This window comes from Schistocerca cancellata, chromosome 7 (genome assembly GCF_023864275.1).
Source record: "Schistocerca cancellata isolate TAMUIC-IGC-003103 chromosome 7, iqSchCanc2.1, whole genome shotgun sequence".
In the NCBI taxonomy this organism is placed as follows: Eukaryota; Metazoa; Arthropoda; class Insecta; order Orthoptera; family Acrididae; genus Schistocerca; species Schistocerca cancellata.
Window position 1 is genome coordinate 327226506 of NC_064632.1, and position 24974 is coordinate 327251479.

A 24974-nucleotide genomic window follows, 5' to 3' on the forward strand; every position below is an offset into this window, starting at 1 on the left:
AAATAAAGACTCCCTTTAAAATTACGCTGTGAGTTTCTGTCCGTATTTTCATAGGCGACAAAGAGAGGCAAACTGACAAAATGGAGTATCAAACTGTCCAGCGTGAAGTCTAGTTTTGCAAATTTATATGTAATTGCTTGAAATTAATCAGGATAGTTAAGAAAAACTTAGTGATTTACTGCTAGCTATGTAAGTGAAGCGTCAAAAAGTTCAAGGCCTAATAATTTGCCCGAAAAAAGTTACAGTGGTGTGATATTTAAATGTCAAAATGGTTCACTTCTAATTAAGTACAAAATTCAGAACAGTTCTAGAACAGAAGACGGTAGGAAAGCGAATGAGGTGTCAGTAAGATCATTTTTTCTAAATAAAACTTTTAAAAACATGAAAAAACCGGTCAAATGTTTTGTAAAATGATTTGTCTAAAAGTAAGAAATAAAATAGATTAGGGAAACAGTTGATACGCCTTTGATTATGCTCGAAATAATATACAGCAAATAACGTGCGTGATATTTCTAATCTATATTATTTCTTGTTTTTAGACAAATAATTTCACAAGATATTTGATCGATTTTTTTAATTTTTTGGGCAATTCGGCACCATTTCATTTTTTTCTCTCCTTAGCTATTATTATATATACAATTGGATGAATAAAGGGACTGTTCAAGGCGTCTCCTAAACAATTAACTACTTCGTGGGACAACGGTTCGGGCATTATCCGATGAGATTCTTCTGGGATTAATGACATGGCAGTCATTTAGCAAACATCGTTAAATACCTTTTTTTAATTTAAAATTTTATAATCAGTTTCACAAGAAAAAGTTGCACTGGGATAAACAATATTCCCATCATTATAATCCGCATGTCTTTATTATTACACTGATGAACATCTTCTGTTAGAAAACAGAAGATTATAATTCATTCATTACAATTTTTATTTTTTCTACATTTAATGGTATCTTGGAAAAGTAATTTTTCTCCATTACTACTCGTATATTACCTTCTCGACGTATTGGATTACATTTCTTTATACGACCTCAATAACTATTTGTTGTGTAGCTAAGGTAATTATTTTTCACGCTACAAATTCGAACTTTGATATTATTGCTCACATAATTGACGAATTACCTGAACTAACTGCAGGCTATTCGGCATAATGGCAGCAAGTAAAATCGTCATTACCGTCGTGTTTTGGAATGTCATCTGCTCACTTCCTATTAGCTTCTCATCTTACAGTTATCTTGGCTCTTCATCCTGTCTACCATCCATCTACCTGACAATCTCATTCTAGTTACTGTTACATTTTTCACTCAGATCTGTTGCCTGGTCCATTTGCTTGTTTTCCTGTCTCTCCTAGTAATAACAACTTAATCTCCTAATTTTTTAATGTTTTTCCCGTAAAAAGCCCGTGTCTCGCACCGTAAGTCCCAGTGGGTAATATGTGTGAAATATGTGCAGTCGTATGAAAACCGAACACCCCCACAACGGAACCATGGTGTGGTTCCAATCAGAAGTAATCAACACACGCTTTAAGACATTTATCCAATAGGGACACGAGACGATCAATTTCTGTTTCGTAGAATGTGGTCGGGTGCTGACGGATCTATAACCACAACCACTCTTGCACTTCGTCGCCCGACAGAAACCGACGTCTACGGATGTTTTTCTGCGGATATGAAAATGCCATGGTGAAAGATTTGGGCTGTACGGAGGATGTTGCAGTTCGGGAGTGGGCGTTATCGTGCAGCACGCTGAACGATGATTCAGTCCGACAGCAGAAAGCCCGAGGGCAAACGGTAATGCCAACAGTGGAAACATCCCACGTCTCCCCCGCCAAAGATATCCAAAGCTATTCACACAAGTTTGAGTAAGGTGGTGGTGATTTCCTTTGGCTGTAGGGGTCCTCTCTAAGTCGAGTTCTTCAAGCGTGGAACCACTACTAGTGCGCAGCGCTGTGAGGACACCTTGCAGAAACTCCGACGCGCCACAAAACCAAAACGCCCAAGAATACTATCGGACGGAATCATCCTGTCGCAGCCGGCCGTTGTGACCGAGTGGTTCTAGGCGCTTCAGTCTGGAACCGCCCGAACGCTACGGTCGCAGGTTCGAATCCTGCCTCGGGCATGGATGTGTGTGTTGTCCTTAGGTTAGTCAGGTTTAAGTAGTTCTAAGTTCTAGGGGACTGATGACCATAGATGTTAAGTCCGATAGTGCTCAGAGTCATTTGAACCATCCTGTCGCACGATAACGGCCGCCCCCACACTGCCAATCGGACGAAGGCATCGCTTCAGGGATTTGGTTGAGAAATACTGCAACATCCTACGTAATGCCTAGATCTCTCACCGTCGCATTTTCATATCTCTGGCAACCTGAAGAAAGACATGCGTGGACATAGGTTTCAGTCGGAGCAGGAAGTGCAAGAATGGGTGCGTTCGTGGATCCGTCAGCAGCCTATCGCGTTCTACGAAGCAGGAATTGATTATCTCGTCTCCCAATAGGATAAAAGTCTTAGCGAGTGTGGTGATTACTTTTGAATGGAACCATTGCATGGTCCCATAGTGGCGGGTATTCGGTTTTCATTTGAGTGCCCCTTATACCGACTGTAAACTTCCGTCAAGGCATATTTAATGCTTTGTCTATAATTTTTCTAAAAGCACCCTAGTACATTTTTCCTCATGTAGTTATTTCTTTTACTGTCCGCCAAGTGGTCTCCACCTACCGTAAATACAACTAATCATCAACTGTGTTTTTTCCCTTCGTTGTTACTTTGTTTTATTTTCTTTTCAGTGGAATTAATTGTAATATTACTACAACGGATTTTAGGCGTACTTTCAAGCTATATATCATGGGTGGGCACGAGAGCTGCCCGCATGGTTGTCCGCGGGAACCGTGAGCCTCGAGGGCAACGCTGTGAAGCTGTGAGGACACGTAGTGCGGGTAGCAGAAATGTGCGATGGGGCTGGCCGGGGAACAACAGTGCCGCTGTGAGAGTGCTTTGTGCACACCGCTGGGTATGGACAACCTAACGTATGTAGTGCAGCTGGAAAGCTGGAACACACATACGTCGGAGGTCGTTTCACGCGTATGCGGCGTCCGTGTTATCGGGAGGCCAATCACATATGGCACAACATGCTTGTGTGGGGGATAAGTACAAAATTTGCTTACCCGAAGTCTGTGTATCCTGTGCCATGCAACGGTTGGCCATGTACGTATGAAACACAGTTTCGAACCATTGTAACACGTTCTATTTTCACGGCCACAAATAGGATACAGACGTAAAGGATTAAGAAACGAACACATTTGCGTTGTAAACGTTACGTTATATTTACACACACGTGTGAAAGTCAGAGGAGGGGTACTAACTACGAATTGGACATAGGCATTAATTTACATCATCATGGATGTTTTTACAATGATTTTCAACTAGCATCTCATCTCGATATTAGGTGTGAAATTAGTGGACATTAGGCACACCAGTCAGATGAACAACAGTAAGACTACTCCTAAGCTTGGATTTTCTCAGTTTCATTATGGAGAAAACACGCAGAAGTATGTTGTTCCAAAAAACCTATACACATGAGCAGCTGTTTTAAATAAAAATAGAAACTGTTCACGTGGGAAGTATTTGTAGAACATTTCCAAGGTTTCTACAGTGCGAAACTTCTCCTTCAGCCCACGACTGCATTGAAAGTCAATGAGTCCCAACTAAATTTCAGATGGCACATTTTCTACGTTAACTGCAAAAAGAGTCGCAAAAAGGTTAACATCGCCTCCCAGTCGATTTAAGTCCTCGATCTACTATCGAAAACGCCTTCGAGAGACTGTAGCGCTGTCACAAACCCATCAAAATGTTCTTTAAGCCTTTCCTGTTCCATATTGTTTTCACTAACAACTAGTACAACGCTCGGGAAGCGTACGCACGACATTTCTGACTGTTGCTTTGCCCACAAAACCAATTTTCTCTTGAATGCCAAAATAGTGTCAAACACTTCGCTAATTACCTTATTTCTATCTTGCAAAGCTACATTCAAGCTATTCAGATGCTTGGTTACGACAGTTAAAAACGCAAGGTGTAAAATCCGCTGTGGGTCGTCCAAGTTTTTCACCGGTTTTCCTTTTTCATCAATGAATAACGCTATATCTTAACGCAAATTAAAAAATCCTTCCAAAACAACGCCTTGACTCAACCAGCGTACTTCACAAAAATATTGAACATCGCCGTATTCACACTCGCGATCTGTCAGGAACGATTTGAATTGTCTGTGTGCCAACCCGTGCGATTTGAGAATGTTAACTGTTCTTATGACCACGCCCATGACGCCAACTAGTTTGGCACATTTTGCTAGCAAATTAACATGGTGAAGAACGCAATGTATTGTTAATAGTTCCTGCTGGACACCGTCGGCTTTCAACTTTTTTCGTATCAAAGCAACTGTATCAGACTTATGACCAACATAGCTCGTATTTCTCTATTATACGTTCTACGCATGAAAATATATCGTCAGCCGTCGTTGTGTAATGCATTGGCATTAAATCGAGGAGTTCCTGAATCACATTAAACTGAGCATCAACTCCTCACAAAAAGACTGCAAGTCGAGCAACGTCACATACATAAGTGCTTTCATCCAACGCTAATGGAAAGAAAACCGAATCTTTCGATTCTGTTTCTCAACTGGGCTTTCACATCGTGTGCCATTTATTCAATGCGCCTACAAATCGTTCTCCGTGAAAGAGGAACGGTTTCAAAAATATGAAGACTTGCTGGACACAAAATAGTTGTGGCAGCAACAAAACATTCTTTCGCTAATTCTCCCATCGCCGAAGGGCCGTGCTGGTTTAACTATTTTAAGAGCTACATGATAGCTTACTGTCATCGCTGGTTCGTTGTGGATGATGAGGTTTTCGTCCTGTAAATACGTACAGGAGACGGTAAAAGTGACGGAAAATGCACATAACATATTATTAATAACAGTAATAATGTTACTCAATGTTATAATTATCTTTATGTAATATATGTACGTCTTTCTCCTTTTCTTGCTTCAGTTCGATAAGTTTGGCTTTTCTTTCTTCATTATTCAAACCGACTACATCCTTCTCACGAAGCAGTAGATAATGTCGCTTCACATTGTACTTCTTCCGTGGAGACAATGTTACAGAGCAAATTAAACACTGAGGTCCGTTTTGCGTTCCAACGAAAAAGTACTCTTCTTGTGGATTAATGAGTATGGGTTCAAAGGACTTTAGTGTCAACGATTTTAACTCTTCCTCAGCAATTTTCCACCCACTAGTTCTGTTTTATCACAAACACCGAACGCGATGTCTACACAGACAATAAAAACGACGGGAAGTAAACGCACCGAGTGGCTCTACGCGGTACAGTGACGAGTAGATGGAGGGGCTACTGCTGGCTGGCGGAGTGTGCCAGAGAGAGCTGCGGGCAGACCTTGCGGGCATCTGCGAGCGCCCGTGCTCGCGAAACGGTATCTGCCCAGCCCTGCTATATACAGGGTGGTCCATTGATCGTGACCGGGCCAAATATCTCACGAAATAAGCATCAAACGAAAGAACTACAAAGAACGAAAGTTGTCTAGCTTGAAGGGGGAAACCAGGTGGCACTATGGTTGGCCCACTAGATGGCGCTGCCATAGGTCAAACGGATATCAACTACGTTTTTTTAAATAGGAACCCCCTTTTTTTATTACATATTCGTGTAGTACGTAAAGACAACTTTTTTCGCTTTGTGGTAGATGGCGCTGTAATAGTCACAAACATACGGCTCACAATTTTAGACGAACAGTTGGTAACAGGTAGGTTTTTTAAATTAAAATACAGACCGTAGGTACGTTTGAACATTTTATTTCGGTTGTTCCAATATGATACATGTACCTTTGTGAACTTACCATTTCTGAGAATGCGTGCTGTTACAGCGTGATTACCTGTAAATACTACATTAATGCAATAAATGCTCAAAAGGATGTCCGGCAACCTCAATGCATTTGGCAATACGTGTAACGACATTCCTCTCAACGGCGAGTAGTTCGCCTTCTGTAATATTCGCACATGTATTGACAATGCGCTGACGCATGTTGTCGGGCGTTGTCGGTGGATCACGATAGCAAATATCCTTCAACTTTCCTCGCACAAAGAAATCCTGGGACGTCAGATCCGGTGAACGTGCGGACCATGGTTTGGTGCTTATACGACCAATCCACCTGTCATGAAATATGCTATTCAGTACCGCTTCAACCGCATGCGAGCTATGTGCCGGATCGATTATGTTGGAAGTACATCGCCAATCTGTCATGCAGTGAAACATCTTGTAGTAACATCGGTAGAACATTACGTAGGAAATCAGCATACAGTGCACCATTTAGATTGCCATCCATAAAATGGGGGCCAATTATCCTTCCTCCCATAATGCCGCCCCATACATTAACCCGCCAAGATCGCTGATGTCCCACTTGTCGCAGCCATCGTGGATTTTCCGTTGCCCAATAGTGCATATTATGCCAGTTTACGTTACCGCTGTTGGTGAATGACACTTCTTCGCTAAATAGAACGCGTGCAGAAAATCTGTCATCGTCCAGTAATTTCTCTTGTGCCCAGTGGCAGAACTGTACACGACATTCAAAGTCGTCGCCTTGCAGTTCCTGGTGCATAGAAATATAATACGGGTGCAGTAGATGTTTATGTAGCGTTCTCAACACCGACGTTTTTGAGATTCCCGATTCTTGCACGATTTGCCTGCTACTGATGTGCGGATTAGCCGCGACAGCAGCTAAAACACCTACTTCGGCATCATCATTTGTTCCAGGTCGTGGTTGACGTTTCACATATGGCTGAACACTTCCTGTCTCCTTAAATAACGTAACTATCCGGCGAACGGTCCGGACACTTGGACGATGTCGTCCAGGATACCGAGCAGCATACATAGCACACGCTCGTTGGTCATTTTGATCACAATAGCCATACATCAACACCATATCGACCTTTTCCACAACTGGTAAACTGTCCATTTTAACACGGGTAATGTATCACGAAGCAAATACCGTCCGCACTAGCGGAATTTTACGTGATACCACGTACTTTTACGTTTGTGACTTTTACAGCGCCATCTATCACAAAGCTAAAAAAGTGGTCCAACTAAAACATTCATATTTCTTTACGGGCTACACGAATATGTAATAAAAATGGGGGTTCCTATTTTAAAAACGCAGTTGATATCCGTTTGATCTACGGCAGCGCCATCTAGCGGGCCAACCATATCGCCATCTGGTTTCCCCCTTCAAGCTAGACGAGTTTCGTTCTTTGTAGTTCTTTCGTTTGATGCTTATTTCGTGAGATATTTGGCCCAGTCACTATCAATGGACCACCCTGTATATTCTGTTCTTCCACTCACTCTAACAGGTACCAGTATATCTGTACGTATAGATGGAAATGGAAATTAAAATGAATGGAAAACACGATAGCTTTTTAAAACGGGCTCTTCAACCTATGTGAGAGTTTGATAAGAGCTGTTAACGATAGAATCACCCCATCCGTGACGAGGCCGCCGCTAACAAACTGAGCCTCCAACGCTAGGTGACGTTTTCTCTGAGAAAAAAAAAGTGAACAGCTGATCAACTTGACTTGAGTAGCATAGTACTGCATTCAATGCTATCTTTACAGGTTACAGTACGTTTTCGCTCATTTATGTTCAGATAATGCGCGAGTTCAGGCACTTATGACGCAAATTGCGTCTTGACGACAATTCAAACAACGCAACCTTTGCAATATTTTCACATGAAGAAAAATCCTCTTTGCACCATTGTTACGCCAAATAACAAGGAGATTTTAGGCGCTTTGGATTATCGTTCTGACGTTAAACCAGTTGTGTGAGGCAAATCAAAGACAATTTTTAAAAATAAATTTTGTTAAGAGGAAAGCATAGCATGTACTCTAACATCATTTCTCTATATAATTGCTCTCAGAGTCTATGCTCGCCATCTTTTGACGAGATTCATAATTCCGTCCTGGTAGCAGCTCTGTGGCATGGTGCACAACATTCTTACACCGACTCCACGATCTCGTCATCCGACGAAAACTTGGTTTCACTCACGTGCTCTTTCATTGGACCAAATAGATGAAAAACGTTCCATGAAATTACGTGTGAACTATAAAATGTCTTTAACTTACTGCTACAAGCAGATCGCCGGAAATTTCATGGAAAATATCACAAGATGAAAATAAGATGAAAATCACTTGTGGTTAGATCAGGACTTCGGTGGATGTTCCAGTAGCTGAAAACCAAGTTTCCGCACTGTATGCGGAGGGGTGAGGGGGGGGGGGGGCGGCATTATCCTGAAGCAAGAATCACGCCTCTTGAAAGCGTCCCCATCCTCTTCGTTTTGGTTTTATGTTTCATATCCCGATGTAGCTCACCGTAGTTGTCAGTTTTAATTTTTTGACCTGTAGGAGTGTAATGACTCAACAGTGTGCCTTTCATGTCCCAAAACAGTTATCATCAAGCTTCCTACAGATGCTCGGGTTTTGAACTTGTTCCCTGTAGTCGAACATCGTTGTTTCCCCACCATGCTCTGCCACTTACTCATAGATCGAAGCATGGGCTCGTGTATCATCAGCGTTTACTACGCGACTGAGGAAGCCCTCTTCAGAAGCCTAATGTTTCTTCGTCATTTCCAAACGTTCCAGCTTTTGTTAGTCTCTGAGGACGTGGTATCCAACGAGTATAAATTTTGGGATAGTTTAGAGAGTCACGCACGACAGCAAATGCGAACCGTGGCTAATGTCCAACTCATCCGCATTATAAATATTTCTCGCACGACTATCGTTACGAATAATTCACTCAGCTGTCTCGGATGTTACCGAGAAGAGGATGGCTTGCACGAACGCTCAGTTGTAAATTCAATAATTCAACTATCAGAATACTGCAGCCGCATTCTGCGAGTAATCTCCGCAGCTTTAGTCCCTCCCGAGAACGGAAAACTAATTGCGTCACATTTCTTTCTTTTTGCATACGGACAGCGGAGGCACTTAGCACTGAAATGCTTGGAATCTCTGCCGAATCAACATAGCTGTCGCACGTGAACAACAGCGAGGTTTCAACATGTCATTTTTCAGTCAGTGATGTCAACCTATCGCACAGGAAAAAATGCCCACGTAGCAGTGACATGCAGCCAACTAAGAAGGAAGTGCTGTTGGAATAGCAACCGCCTAGCTACAGATATGATGACCACTTCCGTGTGCAAATTGGAGCACGATTGGTGAGACGATAGGAGGGAAAAGTAATAAATGCACCCGCTGACACTTATCGCGGCGTGTTGGGATAGGCTATCAGCTGCCCACGGTTGGCCCTTCTCCCCACTTCGGCGAACTGTTCCTCGGGGTTCTTTTCCGCGAACGCACCTCGGCTGTCGCCCGTCGTTTTTCTCTGCCGAGAAACGTTTTATCTGCGGCGCCAAACAGCTGTCGGCAATACCGCGACGGCTTTCGCAAACGACACTGTTTTCCTTGTTCGGAAATACGCTTGGCCCTCGCAGGTGAACTCGAGTTCTCGGTAACGCATGTTTTTACCTGCGTCATTCCGGTAATCTGTTACCTGGGGGAAATTACCGGCCGATAAGATACTGAATGTAAACCGGCGTTCATTAATTATTTGAATTACTTTTCGAACAGTGGTTATAGGCACAATATCCTGTCATCACAATGTGAATAACTCCGAAATCATACACAGTGGTTGCTAATCCCGAATGTCTTTGAAGTGGAGTGTCAACACATAGCTGTGGTGGTCTGTATATTTTGCTAATAAAATCAGCACGATCCGTTTCAGATGCCTTTTCGTCGTTCCTTTACTGAGGCAGAATAGATATTTATACGTGAACTACGTTCCTTTCATCATGAGAATAAACCTCAAGTAAACATTACACCATGTATTCTTCCGCGTTTGCTGGAACCTCATTGGATTTAGTTTCACGAGGAGCAGAAGCCGAGCTGTTCCGAGTACAGTCAAGTACGATAATCAGGATCCATTTTATGCTGCGCGTTATGCGAACTTCCACTCGGTGATAATACTGGGCAACAGTTTCACAGGCGCGTTTAACTTGGACAGCACTGGCCAAGCAAGTGATCCAACAAACCTGCAGTAAAGACGAAAAAAGAGGTGAGCAGAGAACAATATAGCTTTGAATGGCATTTAATTTTTAAACGTAAGGAAATAATATCTGGTGAAACTCAAGTGATACACTTCTTAGGTGACCGGACGGAAAACATAACATGCTCTCGATCTTAGCTACATAGAATTATAATTAAAAACAAAAGCGATGAAAATTTCTGACTTTAACATGGGTAATTTTTCTACGTGAACTATGTATGGCGTAAAATCGCACTGCTGGTATTTCGCCATTTAGTTAAATATTGAAGCCACTGAAGGTATTAAAGTCAGTCGGCTGGTAATCTTTCAATTCCTTCCATATTGGACTCCGAGAAATACATTTCAGTACTGCTACGTTGATAACGAGGCGATCAGCAACAGAATCCCAGTCCACCAAAAAATCCACAGTTTCGCCATCGTTCGGCACTGACGTGTCACAAACCTCATGAATTAGTTCCAGTACGTTTGGCAACTTAAATGTCTTGTTACTTCTCGCAACAAATCCATTAACTTGGCTCTAGATCAATTCCATTGGGTACATATTGCAGTGTTAACGTGACGACTATAAAAATGCAGCACTTGAAAAGTGTGCTCGACGCCGTGAAAATTACTGTTCTGCGGCGCTTACTAGTCTGACTCTTGCGAGACCACATCTGCCCTTGAGATCAATGGGCATGTTCAAACAAAGGGTATTTGATTTTTCATTTTTCTCCAGAAAATTTAACTCTGTAACGTTTTATTAACTTCAACAATCTTTAATAAAATATCCATAATTAAGAATGAGTGTCTGCAATGAAAACCAGAATTTTGCGTAATGTAATTATGTATGTAATTAGAAACTAGAAGACATATTTTCCTGAACAATGATGGTTAAGTATTAGCTTATTACCAAATAGTTCATGAACTTCATATTTAAATGGTCTATGTATTCAAACCGACAAAAAAAATTATAGAGCGCAACGAGTTCCGAACCGCCGCCCATCAACCTACGCCGCTACCGGTTACGCCACGCATATAATTAAAATACTATCCCTTATTTCTATTACTTAGTGTTTCTCGAAAAATGTCAACGCTGATTTTTCTCTGTAATCTTGTGAAAACACTAACAACTACTACGCAAGCTTGTTTCACCTCGAAACAGGAAGCAGTGTCATTATTTTCACAGTGCGTATGAACAGCGGGACAATCAGAGCACAAGTAGCGTTTTCAGAGACTGTGACTGTACACGATTTTTGAAATACAAATTACTTAGCTAAAGTATGATTAAGCAAAACGTTGACGGCCGTTAATACGTCAGAACGTCTGAAAGTTTCATTTGCGGTGACAAAGTAATAAGATACCTAACACATAAGTTGAACCTACTTCCAAGAGCGGAACACCACCCTTATACGAGAGCTATCGCTGCTGACCAATCATCGTGTTTGTGTTTGTTTACATCAGGCTTATTCTTATGATGATGATGATGATGAGCGTTGGGCGTCATTGGCCGGGAGGCCCCTCGCGGGGCAGGTCCGGCCGCCTTGGCGCAGGTCTTATTACATTCGGCGCCACATTGGGCGACCTGCACGCTGGATGGGGATGAAATGATGATGAACACAACACAACACCCAGTCCCTGAGCGGAGAAAATCTCCGACCCAGCCGGGAATCGAACCCGGGCCCGGAGGACGGCAATCCGTCACGCTGACCACTCAGCTACTGGGGCGGACATTCTTATGATGAAGGAAGTATACACTAGCTATTTGGTCTGACGTCAGTAACTTGGTGGGTACTTTTCGACCTCAAAAACATCTGAATCTTATTTACTTACATGTTACTCTAAACTGTTGTGAAATAATCGTTAAAAGAAAGACTTATGTTAATGTAAAATCAAAGTTTATAAAAAAAGAAAACAAGTAATTACCACAATGAAGGCCCTTATACTAACATCGGCCTCTTAAGTGTAGTTTTCGAAATTAACATAATACTTCAAGAATGTTCAGAAATACGTATTGAGAGCTAACAGTGATCAATTAGCCAAACTACAAAGAAAATTTAAACAAAGGCGTTCAATAAAAAAAAAAATGAAGGAATCAGCTAAGAACTTCTTTACGTTCATCACAGTCGGACACACGCTTTTGTCAGTGGAAAGCATTTGGCACAGGTATCTTTGACATTTAGAACATGTTTTTGTAGTTTTGTGTCGTTAAAGTGTGGAATATATAGCATCGTGGCGCCTTTCACTTTTTTTGACTCTTTCGGTACCGTTTGGACTTTCAGTGTAGATTCGTTAACCCTGCTATCGTTTCCTCATTTCCAGAATTTTTGCAAAGAACTTTATTCATTGCAGTTTTCAGGTCCTTTGAGAAAATTCTGGAATTCATTTTCCTGTCTTTGATATTTGCTTTGATCAATCCCTTACTAAGTTGTTTTATGAAATCTCGATGCATCATCGTGCTATTCTGATTTATAATGGTTCTTCCGTTAAACTAGTTAGATTGTCTTACTGTTTATTGATTTTCTTCGCGGACATTCTCCTACTCTTCCTCTTCATCGTTGTATTTTCACTGTCAGTTTTATGATCAGGTACTTCTGTTTCATTGTCATTAAACTCGGCTTCATCTTCAAAAGAATCTTGTGTGTCCAGTGAGTCAGTAGTCTTCACTAGCTAGAAATAACTCCAAGATTTGATCATCGTTCACATGTCACCCAATTATGGTACATATGGCTTTGAGCACTATGCGACTTAACTTCAGAGGTCATCAGCCGCCTAGAACGTAGAACTTAGAACTAATTAAACCTAACTAACCTAAGGACATCACACACATCCATGCCCGAGGAAGGATTCGAACCTGCGACCGTAGTGGTCGCTCGGCTCCAGACTGTAGCGCCTAGAACCGCACGGCCACTCCGTCCGGCCACCCAATTATGTCTAAAACAATTAAAAACAATTTGTGATGACCGATAGATAAAATAACTTTCCCAGATTCGTGTGGTAGAAATAATGAATCATCGGTGATTAGCACGCTCTTGCTCAATGCAAAAGAACGGCCATTACGAAGATTACATACAAGCGGAGTGGAAACGTTGCAATAGGAACGGACTTGTAAACAAAAGATTCACACGTGGGGTAATAAATTACGCCACAGGTATAGTTAAGGGGTAAAACGTTTCAAGTATAACAATACCGAATGTACAGAAGACATACAAAATTAAGATTAGTCACAATGGAAAGGAATTAGTCGGTAGGACATTTATGTGGTCTGTAAATGAGCTGACATCCAACATATTTTAGTTTGGCGAAATGTAGCAAATTTGTATGCGTAAAATAATTGTTTTGAGTGAGTGTGTGTGTGTGTGTGTGTGTGTGTGTGTGTGTGTGTGTGTCCGCGCGTGCACGCGCGTGCACATTCGTATGTGTTTAATAGCGAATACTGACACTCGCCCAAGTTTATGATTATACTCTGGTCTCCAAAATTAAAGTAACAAACGGAAATTTTGCAAGGTTGCTTTTATTTTGCCACCAAACAGTATAAACAGGTAATAATAAAGTGGAAACAACGCAGAGAATACAGAAATAATCAGCTGCAATATACATAACGGTAGACAAAAATGTTCTCCATTTTCCAACTTAATGGATTTGTACACACATCCTGACAACTGGTTAATGTGCTCAGTATGGGTGTGACCACCTCTGGCACCAGTACAGGCTTGACTATGACGGGACGTGCTGTGAATGATGTCATCAATCTCATGTTGAGGCAATAACGCCCATTCCTCCTAAAGAATATGCAATATCTTCTGTTTCCAAAAAAACGTCAACCACCCGTGCTCTATGAGGTCGAGCTTTATCGTCCATCAATACGAAGTCTGGGCCCACAGCACCTCGCAACAAACGCGCATGAGATCCCAATATCTCCTGACAGCAGTTAAATCTTGCTGAATAGCGGGGTAAATTTTCATGAAGAGGTGTTCGAGTGGTCAACATAATCCCTGCCCACACCATTAGTGATCCTCCTCGATATCGGTCTCTTTCCACATTGTTTGGGTCACGAAATAGTGTTCCACGTGCCCTCTAGATGCGAATCCGTCGAGAACCACTCTCCAGACCAAATCGGGACTCATCTGTGGAAAAACGTTGGGCCACTGTTCGACCCTCGAGGTGGCATGTTGACGGCTCCACTCTACACGTTCCTTTCCGTGAAGGCACGCCAGAGGTAAACAGGAAGCAGGTCTCCAACAACAAATGCCTTCTGTACAGTTTGTCTCGATACGACACGTCCAGGGGATGCTGCGAGGTCAGATGCCAGTTGCAGTGCAGTAGTAAGGCGGTGCCGTCGTGGTGTTAACAGCCACTCTTCCTGGTGTGACACGTGGTCGGCCCTGTCCTGGTCTACGGGACACAGTTTCGATCTCAGTAAACTGCCGCCTCATCCGAGAAACAACAGAACGATTCACATTGAGCCATCGGGCAACTTCAGTTTGCCACTGTCCTGCAACCATCCTTCTTATGGCCGTTCACAGCAGAGAGTCTATGGACGTCTTCTCTGTGACATACTGCACATTCTGTGACTGTGTGCACAGCGATTGTGGATGTGGGACTACCCTGCAAACACTACCCCCGTCGATAGGTGCCCTGCCGGCATTGTTGGCGTGGTTGTCCGTTGATCGGAATGCCATCTTCCGTGCAGAACACGAGTGTACGGACATCTGTTGACATTTTATGTGATTATACCGTGAATTAGACACAGAACGGGGAAACAGCAGTTTGTTGCTTTAATTTTGGACTCAAGTGTGGAAGCAAAATTTTCAGTTCCCAGGGGTCCCATATTTATGGATAGGAGCCGTCACCGACTTCGATATGAAATACAGTGAAACCTCTTGTAGCGAGCATAATTCGTTTCAGAATCTTACTCGCAGTGCGAAACACTCATTAAGCGAAACAATTTACCCCATATAAATTAATGTAAAATACATTAATGCCATCCACGCAGAAAAAGTACTAAAAGTTTTATCTTGGTCATGCCATTTATTCAAAGAAAATTATACATATAGTATTATGTACTTTATTATTCACGGTACATAACTAAATTTTTTTTACTAGGAAGCTGTCTATAGTCATTTGTTTCTGCCGACGCTTCAACATTTGGCAAAAATGCGACACAATATTATCGTCAAATAAATTTGTAACGCGCTTAGCCACTGCTTTAAAAGGGTGATGATTTTCAGTGTTCGATGCCACCGATTCCAATGGTTTCAGCATTTCTCTTATTGCGCCAGAAGGTTGCCAATTTGCTGTTGCCTCCTCCTCCTCCTATTCCTCCTCTGAAGAACTGTCCACAGCTTCCTGCTGTGAAACACAATGCAACTCCATTAGCTCTTCATTTCTTGACGGTGATCTTCCACAAGTTCGCCGGCCAGTGTGGCCACGCGGTTAAAGGCGCTTCAGTCTGGAACCGCTCGACCGCTACGGTCGCAGGTTCGAATCCTGCCTCGGGCATGGATGTGTGTGATGTCCTTAGGTTAGTTAGGTTTAAGTAGTTCTAAGTTCTAGGGGACTGATGACCTCAGATGTTAAGTCCCATAGTGCTCAGAGCCATTTGAACCATCTTCCACAAGTTCATTGATATCATTGTTACCCACTTCTAGTCCCAAAGGCACAATCTCGTTAACTACAGGTTCCACAGGTACTGAATAGAATGCCTCAGAGTCACATTCAACGACGCACTCCAGCCAAAGCTTCTTCCAAGTAGAAGTAGTAAGTTCTCTTTGTAACCCGTTCCCTCGCCTTTTCCAGCATCTTGACGCAGGCAACGATGTTGAAGTGATATTTCCAAAACTCCCTTTGAATGAAGTTGGTAGTTTCAGTTACCTCAAACCAGTGCTTGATGAGTGCTTTAATGTAGAGCTTCTTAGAGTTAGAAATAATCTGCTGGTCCAAGGGCTGGAGTAACGTAGTGGGTCGGGAGGCAGAAATTGGATCTTGATGAATTGAAATTCTTCAAAGGAAGTGGTCTTGTAGCCCTGGAGAATGGGCAGGAGCGTTGTTCGTAACAAGCACGACGTGGGGGGACAGATTCATCTCAAGCAATATTTTTTCACCGAAGATCACACTTCATTGATTCATTCACAAAAAAGGTCACGTGTCACGCAAACCTTGAAGGCTCGTGGAGTTTCTGACCGGTAAACAAGCAGCAGTTTAATTGCATTGCCACAGAATAGCAGTGTGAGACGGTCATTAACTTGTGACCGGGCAATGCGTTCTACTCTGCTGTTATGGAGGTACGCTTCGGCATCTTTTCGAAAAAAGCCTCGTCTCGTCACAGTTAAACTGTTGCGGCAGGTAACCCTCAGAATCTACGAGAATCTTGAAGTTGCGGATGAAGTTCTCCACTGCCTGTGTCGGAACTCGCTGCATCGCCGTGCCTCCCAACGCTGTAGATGCCGGTTCTTCTTTTACGTTTCTCGAACCACCCACGGCTTCCCTAACACTCCTTCGGCCGCTGATGCTCCTGGCCTCTTCTTAACCATGTCGGCGAAAATCATTCTTGCCTTCTCACAAGTAATGTTCTCGTTAACAGTGTCGCTTTGCAAGTCCAGAATACGAAACCGTTGTTTAGATGCTCTTTTCACTTCCTTTGCTCTTGTCCTTGTTCCTGAGGATGTTCTTGTTTTGAGGATAGTGCCAATAGTTGTTGCTGACCGATTGTATGTGAATGCTACATCAGCAGCGCTCTCACTACGTTTCAATTATTTTACGTTTCATTTCTAAGGTATTTTCTTTCCCTTATGGGCATCTTTTTGCGGATTTATTTTCGAGGACATTTCTACGAAGGTTATTAAAATCTGAAAACACACACACACAAAAAAACCACTGTGTGAATTCAAGTTTAGAAAAATGTGTGATCAGAAGCTGCGCTAAGATGGTAGCAGAAAGAGCGCTAAACGCAGACTGCAGTGTGTACTAAAGACATTGTTCATACGCTGCCGATAGTGAAATGTGTTCATAATGATGAACGTTTTCCCCGCCGCCCGCGAACGGCTGGTGTCGTCACAATAAATCATCGTAACTCGGTATGCGAAAAATCGCTCGTTAAGCAAGTCATTCTTTTTACAATTTGCTTTGTTCGTTTTGCTAATTGGGCGTTATGGAAGGTGCTCGTTAAACGAGGTTCCACCGTATTGCCTCGATCATTGGTTCCCAACCTTTCTGAGACCAGTGTGAAGTGTAAATGACTTGATTGCTGGACTTCTTATTTCTGAACTGACAGAAGTTGGAAGACGTCATGCTGCCAATTCTTTGTATCCGACGACTGCCACCAGTAATAATAATAATCATCATAATAATAATAACGCGCAGGCCTTACAGCAGTGTAGTAGCCATTACATAGTTACGGCCGTGATGAACTTCCAATTAATTCATTTATCGTGGTGAAGTCAATACTGAAGCTATTTATGGTCTGTTCTGGAACGTCCTACTACTCGGAGTAGACATTTCCAAGAGATATTTAAGAATATGTGATGCATATAGAATGAAATTTTCACTCTACAGCGGAGTGTGCGCTGTTATGAAACTTCCTGGCAGATTAAAACTGTGTGACGGACCGAGACTCGAACTCGGAACTCGGGACCTTTGCCTTTCGCGGGCGAGTGCTCTACCAACTGAGCTACCCAAGCACGACTCACGCCCCGTCCTCACAGCTTCACGAGGTACTGGCAGAAGTGAAGCTGTGAGAACGGGGCGTGAGTCGTGCTTGGGTAGCTCAGTTGGTAGAGCACTCGCCCGCGAAAGGCAAAGGTCCCGAATTCCGAGTTCGAGTCTCGGTCCGTCACACAGTTTTAATCTGCCAGGAAGTTTCATGTGCTGCATATGTCTCCCTCTTAGTATCATAGATGCATGATACGGATTATGTGTGTACTGAATGACTATTTCAGGAAGACGTTGATCATATATTCATTTCATTATCTGTGGCCTCCGCCACATTGTGTCATTCATTAATGCTGCTCATAGTATTGGGGGGGGGGGGGGGGGGGGCTGTAACTTATGGAATACTTATGTAAGAACGAGCAGAAGTGAGGATAGTGAGAAAATTGTTGATCGTAATGTGGACGAATTTAAGGAACTCTGCTACCTTCTAAGAAAAATAACCCATATCGGGCAAAACAAGGAGGATATAAAAAGCAGACTAGCAAAGGCAAAGAGGGCATTCCAGACCGAAAGAAGTCTATTAGTATCAAACAAAGACTTTAATTTGAGAAGGAAATTTGTAAGATTATACGTTTGGAGCACAGCATTGTATGGTAGTGAAACATGGACTTTGGGAAAAACGGAAAAGAAGAGAATTAAAGCGTTTGAGATGTAATGCTGTAGCAGAATATGAAAGGTGGGTTGATAAGGTAAGGAATGCGGTGGTTCTCAGCAGGATCGGTGAAGAAAGATACATGTGTGAAACACTGACAAGATGGGACAAGGTGATACGACATACATTAAGACATTAGGGAATAACTTCATGGTGCTATTTTGTCGAAAACTGTTATTCTGAGCTCGTGACTGTGTGAAAAATATAGGTTGACTCGTACAGAAAAGATGACACCAACCTGTCACTTACTACAATGTTATTTATTTATTTAAATAGCGCCGTTACCGGTTTCAAACCGGAAGGTTCATCTTCAGACGGCTAGTTCACGTTAAGATATATTTTACTTTAGCTTTCACTTTTTTTTCCCAAGTGATGAAGTTTCCTTGGGCTGGTGGTGTCGTTGAAAAAACCGCGCTGCCTGTGAACATGCAACAACGAAGACTGTATGACGCACTTTTTTTAAGTATGTTTAACACATAATCTGAAGCACCACGTAATTTGAAGCACCACTCACACACCTAGAAATTTCACCACACATGGCTGTTACATACGTCCATGTGGTTAAATTTCTTGGTGTGTAAATGGTGCTTCAGATTATGTGTGAAAATATACTTAAAAAAGTGCGTCATACAGTCTTCGCTGCTGCATGATCACAAGTGATTTGGGAAAATAAAAAGTGAAAGCTAATGTAAAATGTATCTTAACGCGAACAAGCCGTCTGAAGATGAACTTTTCGGTTCGAAACCGGTAACGGCGCTGTATAAATAAATAAATAACATTGTAAAATATGGCTGGCTGCTATTGTCTTCTCTGCAAGGGTCAGCGTTAAACTTCATGATATGAGAGGGTAAAACTTTAGAGCAAGACAGAGATTGGAATACATCCAACAAATAATTGAGGACGTAGGTTGCACCGCGCGGAGTGGCATGGATGTGTGTGTTGTTCTTAGCATAAGTTAGTTTAAGTAGTGTATAAGTCTAGGGACCAATGACCTCAGCAGTTTGGTCCCTTAGGAATTCAAGCACGTTTGAACATTTTATGAACGTAGGTTGCAAGTGGTACTCTGAGATGAATAGGTTGTCACAGGAGAGCAACTCCTTGTGAGCTGAATCAAACCAGATAGAAGACTGATAACGAAAAATATGAAATCAGTATTACAGTCTTACGAAATAGTGATAATAGAGATGATCTATTGAAAACAATTTAGTTTTGTAACCGAAACATAACTGAAGTCGGCAGAGAAGTCAAGTTTTACCCCTCGTGGCGTAATTACCACAGGTTGGAAACCACTGGCCTAGCTAATAAAAATGTATTTGATATGTAAACATTTCGACTATGTCTGCCTGTCTGATTAGACTCGTATTTCAAGCACAGCCCATGATTTGGGAATGTGATGGCGCATCGGCACATTATACTGCCGATGTAAGACGTCGCCTGACGTGCCAATGTGGTTCAAGATAAGTAGGGAGGGGAGAGTCGTGTGGTGTCTGCCGGGTTAAGTTTTGTGACTTTACTGTGTAGCTGTGGTGGTTAATCGGAATATTAATATACTATTCTCTTACCTCAAGACATGTTCTATGAATAGCACAGTGTAACGACTTTTATTTTTATCTACAGCGCTTAAATACATCGAAAGTAAATTACAGGGCTTGTAGAAAGTGTCTTGCAGTATCGGCCATTGTCTTTTATATGATAATATAGGTTATTAATGATAAACTGCACTGACAGTTATTGAATAACAACAAAATATTTAGTGTACTGTTTTACGGAGATCGTAACTGAAATAGAAAATATTCTCCTGATCCACACACCCAACACGTGCGCAGCCTCTACACGTGATACACAGCACCCGGTCTTCTTCAGATGCCTCGAACACCTGACACACTTTTCAATCTTTTCTCTTGACCCAGTATTTCCAGTAAATTCTAAATTTCTTCACGGTTTTCTAATTGGCTTTCCATGACCACCCTTGGCGTATTTATTTTATTTTCGGACACCCATCTTAAGTTCAGCCTTTTTCGACTCGGTTTCAGACTTTTTTCTGGTTTTAATCTCTTCCATTCGGTGGCGATCGTTGTCTTTTATAATTGTTAAAAACGCTTCAGCTGCCTCCCTCACAGTTATTTTGTTAGACACCCATTTTCATTCACTCTTCATTCCATTTTCCTCATACTTTTCTATCATTTTCTGCCATTTCAATATGAAAAGAAATGAGAGGAAGGAAATATAATTTAAAAATTGAAATTACTTCTGGCGGATGCCCCAAGACAATCTGGTGATTGGTACTGCACGACAACCATGCAATAGAATCTGGTCATATTGTACGTTCTTTTATAGAAATTATCACGATACTTTTGTGAAAGATCGTCACTTACACAATACAGATAACCGAAATATAGCAACGAAATTAATCGCTTACCTTAACAGCGAGTACTACAGGCCTCAAAATACCTTCCGTGCACTAAGAGCCAGAGCAACACCATCAAGCAAAGCTCTGAAGAGAGGAGGAAGATATCCGACTCCAATGCACATGGATACACAAGCTTGCTTCTGCTTATTTTAGTCTTCTGCCATTTGGAGTCGGAAATGGAAGTCACGTAACAGCCGGTACTTTAACCCGGCCAATACTGCACGTGTCCCCTCAATGTTGAGGTGGGCATGTATGTAGGCGTCCAAGATCACCTGGCATCAATCCTCTGGCCTTTTCTGTCTAGAATCATCTCAGAAGTAAAGTGTCCAGCACTCCCCTCAATACGGTTGAAAAACTCGAGCACCAAATTGTATAGTCTTGTCACGATTTACGACATGAAGCGAGTGTGTTGGAAAAAGCCAATAACTCACTGTCCAGACGAGCACAGTACTACATGGAAGTACGAATATGACATGTGGAACTCCTCCATTAATAGGTACCACTGCACAGAAATGTACTGAACCAGTCTTGTATCTCTGTTACATTATACCATAAGTGAAATTTGAGCCGCGTTATATGTCGCTTTATTGGAAGGTTGACATTTCAAATACATTTGTTCTAACCAGGAGAATATTTCATACTGAAATCAACGATGGCATAGTTTCGGACCTTCTCTACTAGAAATTTGATACTTGGGGCCGGCCGCTGTGGCTGAGCGGTTCTGGGCGCTTCAATCTGGAACCGCGCTGCTGCTACGGTCGCAGATTCGAATCCTGCCTCGGGCTTGGATGTGTGAGATGTCCTTAGGTTAGTTAGGTTCAAGTAGTTCTAAGTCTATGGGACTGACGACGTCAGATGTTAAGTCCCACAGTTCTTTTGATACTTGGGTTGTCACATCCTTTTAGAGTGTTTCCATAATGTTGAAACGGGAAAATCTATCAATTTGAGACAAGGAACTCCAGTTTAGTAACGAATTAGTCGCAAGTAACAAAGCCAAGTGTGTTGTAGGATAATTGTACCAGAGGAATTCAAGAACTTTCGATATTCGTACGAGGTAATAGATGGATTTATTTTTAGGTAATTGCTTACATTATAAATCATAACAACCCCACCAAGATCTGGGTATAGTCAGCACCTTCTGTTCTAACCATTTACAAAAGCACAAGCTTCAACTCCCAATGATTTCGTCGTGTTGAGTCGCTACTGTATGGTCGATCTCCACTTTCTCCAATATGTACCCTCCATGCATTAAACCTGCTTTTCCAAACGTGCAAAGCTCAAAACCACTACAGTTTGTCTAGGTTGCCCCTGAACAGAAACGTCGCACGTCGCTTGAAAGGTGGAGAGGTAGAGATGGTCGCTTCCTTCTTGTGCAGTCATGTGAAAAGTCTTGTGAAAACTAAAGGTCCCGTGTTCGATACATACTGATGGTGATTTTTTTAAACAGATTACGCGTGAAACTGTTGTATGGGAGAACATTTTTCTGCCATTTAAAAGGACGTTTTAGGGTTTGTAGCAATGTTCTTTTGGCAGGCTGCTTTTGCTTCATTAGTTGAAAGGAGCAAACCTATAGAGTACTTTTGTATACATAGGTGTCGTGGTATCTATACAAATGTTTGTAATAGGTTTGCTACTTTCAACTAACGAAGCGAAGGCAGACTACCAAAAGAACATTGCTACAAACTCCGATACGTCCGTTTACATGTCAGAAAAATGTTCTCCCACATAACGGTTTTGGCGTAATCTGTTAAAGAAAATCACCATCAGTGTGTTTCGAACTCGAGACCTTTAACGTAACAATCTGACGCTCTCCCAACTCACCTACCAGAAACCTTCACAAACACTCTTCACTGATATGGTTTGCCTGTACTCCGTACTCCTGACGTTACTTTTAATTAACGTTAACGCATTTTCTACTGGACGACTGTACAAAGCACAAACTAAATCAGTATTTTGGTTGATACTCTAGCGACACACAACGTTTGTTACCGACCTGGATGCCTGCTGGCATCTAGAGGTTTGGGCGTAAGATCCCTCCCCCCCCCCCCCCCTCCCCCCATTTCGGGAACACTCACACGCCTTTGTTGAGCACGTTAAAAATGTACCTGTTAGAGAGTTAGAAACACCAATTCAGCTGAATGGTGCCTAGCTGCTGCTGTAGCGCCTAAGGGCGGGTAACCCCTTTGACGCCTCTCGGGTGAGGTCCGATGGTTTCGGATCGGCACGGAATGCTCTCGTCCATTGCCAGACTTAACTACGAAACAACAAAATACGCCGAAGGATTGTAATACGCACTGAGAACGCAATGTTGTTCACTCCATGTGGTGCTTGCCAGCCGCCATTGCGCTATGGGCAGCGATCCGCATGCTTCCAGTCCCAGCATCCCCCACAAAAGAGCCAGACTGTATTATGCATTTAGTATTTACGCTTTTTTTACTGTAGAATCAAATGCACGAAAATAGGCCTACTGTATGTGCATGTTCGTGCAAGCTAGATAAAATGTAAATTATCGATAGCAAAGAAGGGAAAGCAGAAAGGTGGAAGGAGTATATAGAGGGTCTATACGAGGGCGATGTACTTGAGGACAATATTATGGCAATGGAAGAGGATGTAGATGAAGATGAAATGGGAGATATGATACTGCGTGAAGAGTTTGACAGAGCACTGAAAGACCTGAGTCGAAACAAGGCCCCAGGAGTAGACAACATTCCATTAGAACTACTGACAGTCTTGGGAGAGCCAGTCCTGACAAAACTCTAACATCTGGTGAGTAAGATGTATGAGACAAGCGAAATACCCTCAGACTTCACGAAGAATATAATAATTCCAACCCCAAAGAAAGCAGGTGTTGACAGATGTGAAAATTACCGAACTGTCAGTTTAATAAGTCACGGCTGCAAAATACTAACGCGAATTCTTTACAGACAAATGGAAAAACCAGTAGAAGCCGACCTCGGGGAAGACCAGTTTGGATTCCGTAGAAATATTGGAACACGTGAGGCAATACTGACCCTACGACTTATCTTAGAAGCTAGATTAAGGAAAGGCAAACCTACGCTTCTAGCATTTGTAGACTTAGAGGAAGCTTTCGAGAGTGTTGACTGGAATACTCTCTTTCAAATTCTGAAGGTGGCAGGGGTAAAATACAGGAAGCGAAAGGCTATTTACAATTTGTACACAATCCAGATGGCAGTTATAAGAGTCGACAGACATGAAAGGGAAGCAGTGGTTGGGAAGGGAGTGAGACAGGGTTGTAGCCTCTCCCCGATGTTATTCAATCTGTATATTGAGCAAGCAGTGAAGGAAAACAAAGAAAAATTCGGAGTAGGTATTAAAATCCATGGAGAAGAAATAAAAACTTTGAGGTTCGCCGATGACATCGTAATTCTGTCAGAGACAGCAAAGGACTTGGAAGAGCAGCTGAACGGATGGACAGTGTCTTGAAAGGAGGATATAAGATGAACATCAACAAAAGCAAAACGAGGATAATGAAATGTAGTCGAATTAAGTCGGGTGATGCTGAGGGAATTAGATTAGGAAATGAGACACTTAAAGTAGTAAAGGAGTTTTCCTATTTGGGGAGCAAAACAACTGATGATGGTCGAAGTAGAGAGGATATAAAATGTAGGATGGCAATGGCAAGGAAAGCGTTTCTGAAGAAGAGAAATTTGTTAACATCGAGTATAGATTTAAGTGTCAGGAAGTCTTTTCTGAAAGTATTTGCATGGAGTGTAGCCATGTATGGAAGTGAAACATGGACGATAAATAGTTTGGACAAGAAGAGAATAGAAGCTTTCGAAATGTGGTGATACAGATGAATGTTGAAGAATAGATGGGTAGATCACATAACTAATGAGGAGGTACTGAATAGGATTGGGGAGAAGAGAAGTTTGTGGCACAACTTGACTAGAAGAAGGGATCGGTTGGTAGGACATGTTCTGAGGCATCAAGGGATCACCAATGTAGTATTGGAGGGCAGCGTGGAGGGTAAAAATCGTAGAGGGAGACGAAGAGATGAACACACTAAGCAGATTCAGAAGGATGTAGGTTGCAGTAGGTACTGGGAGATGAAGAAGCTT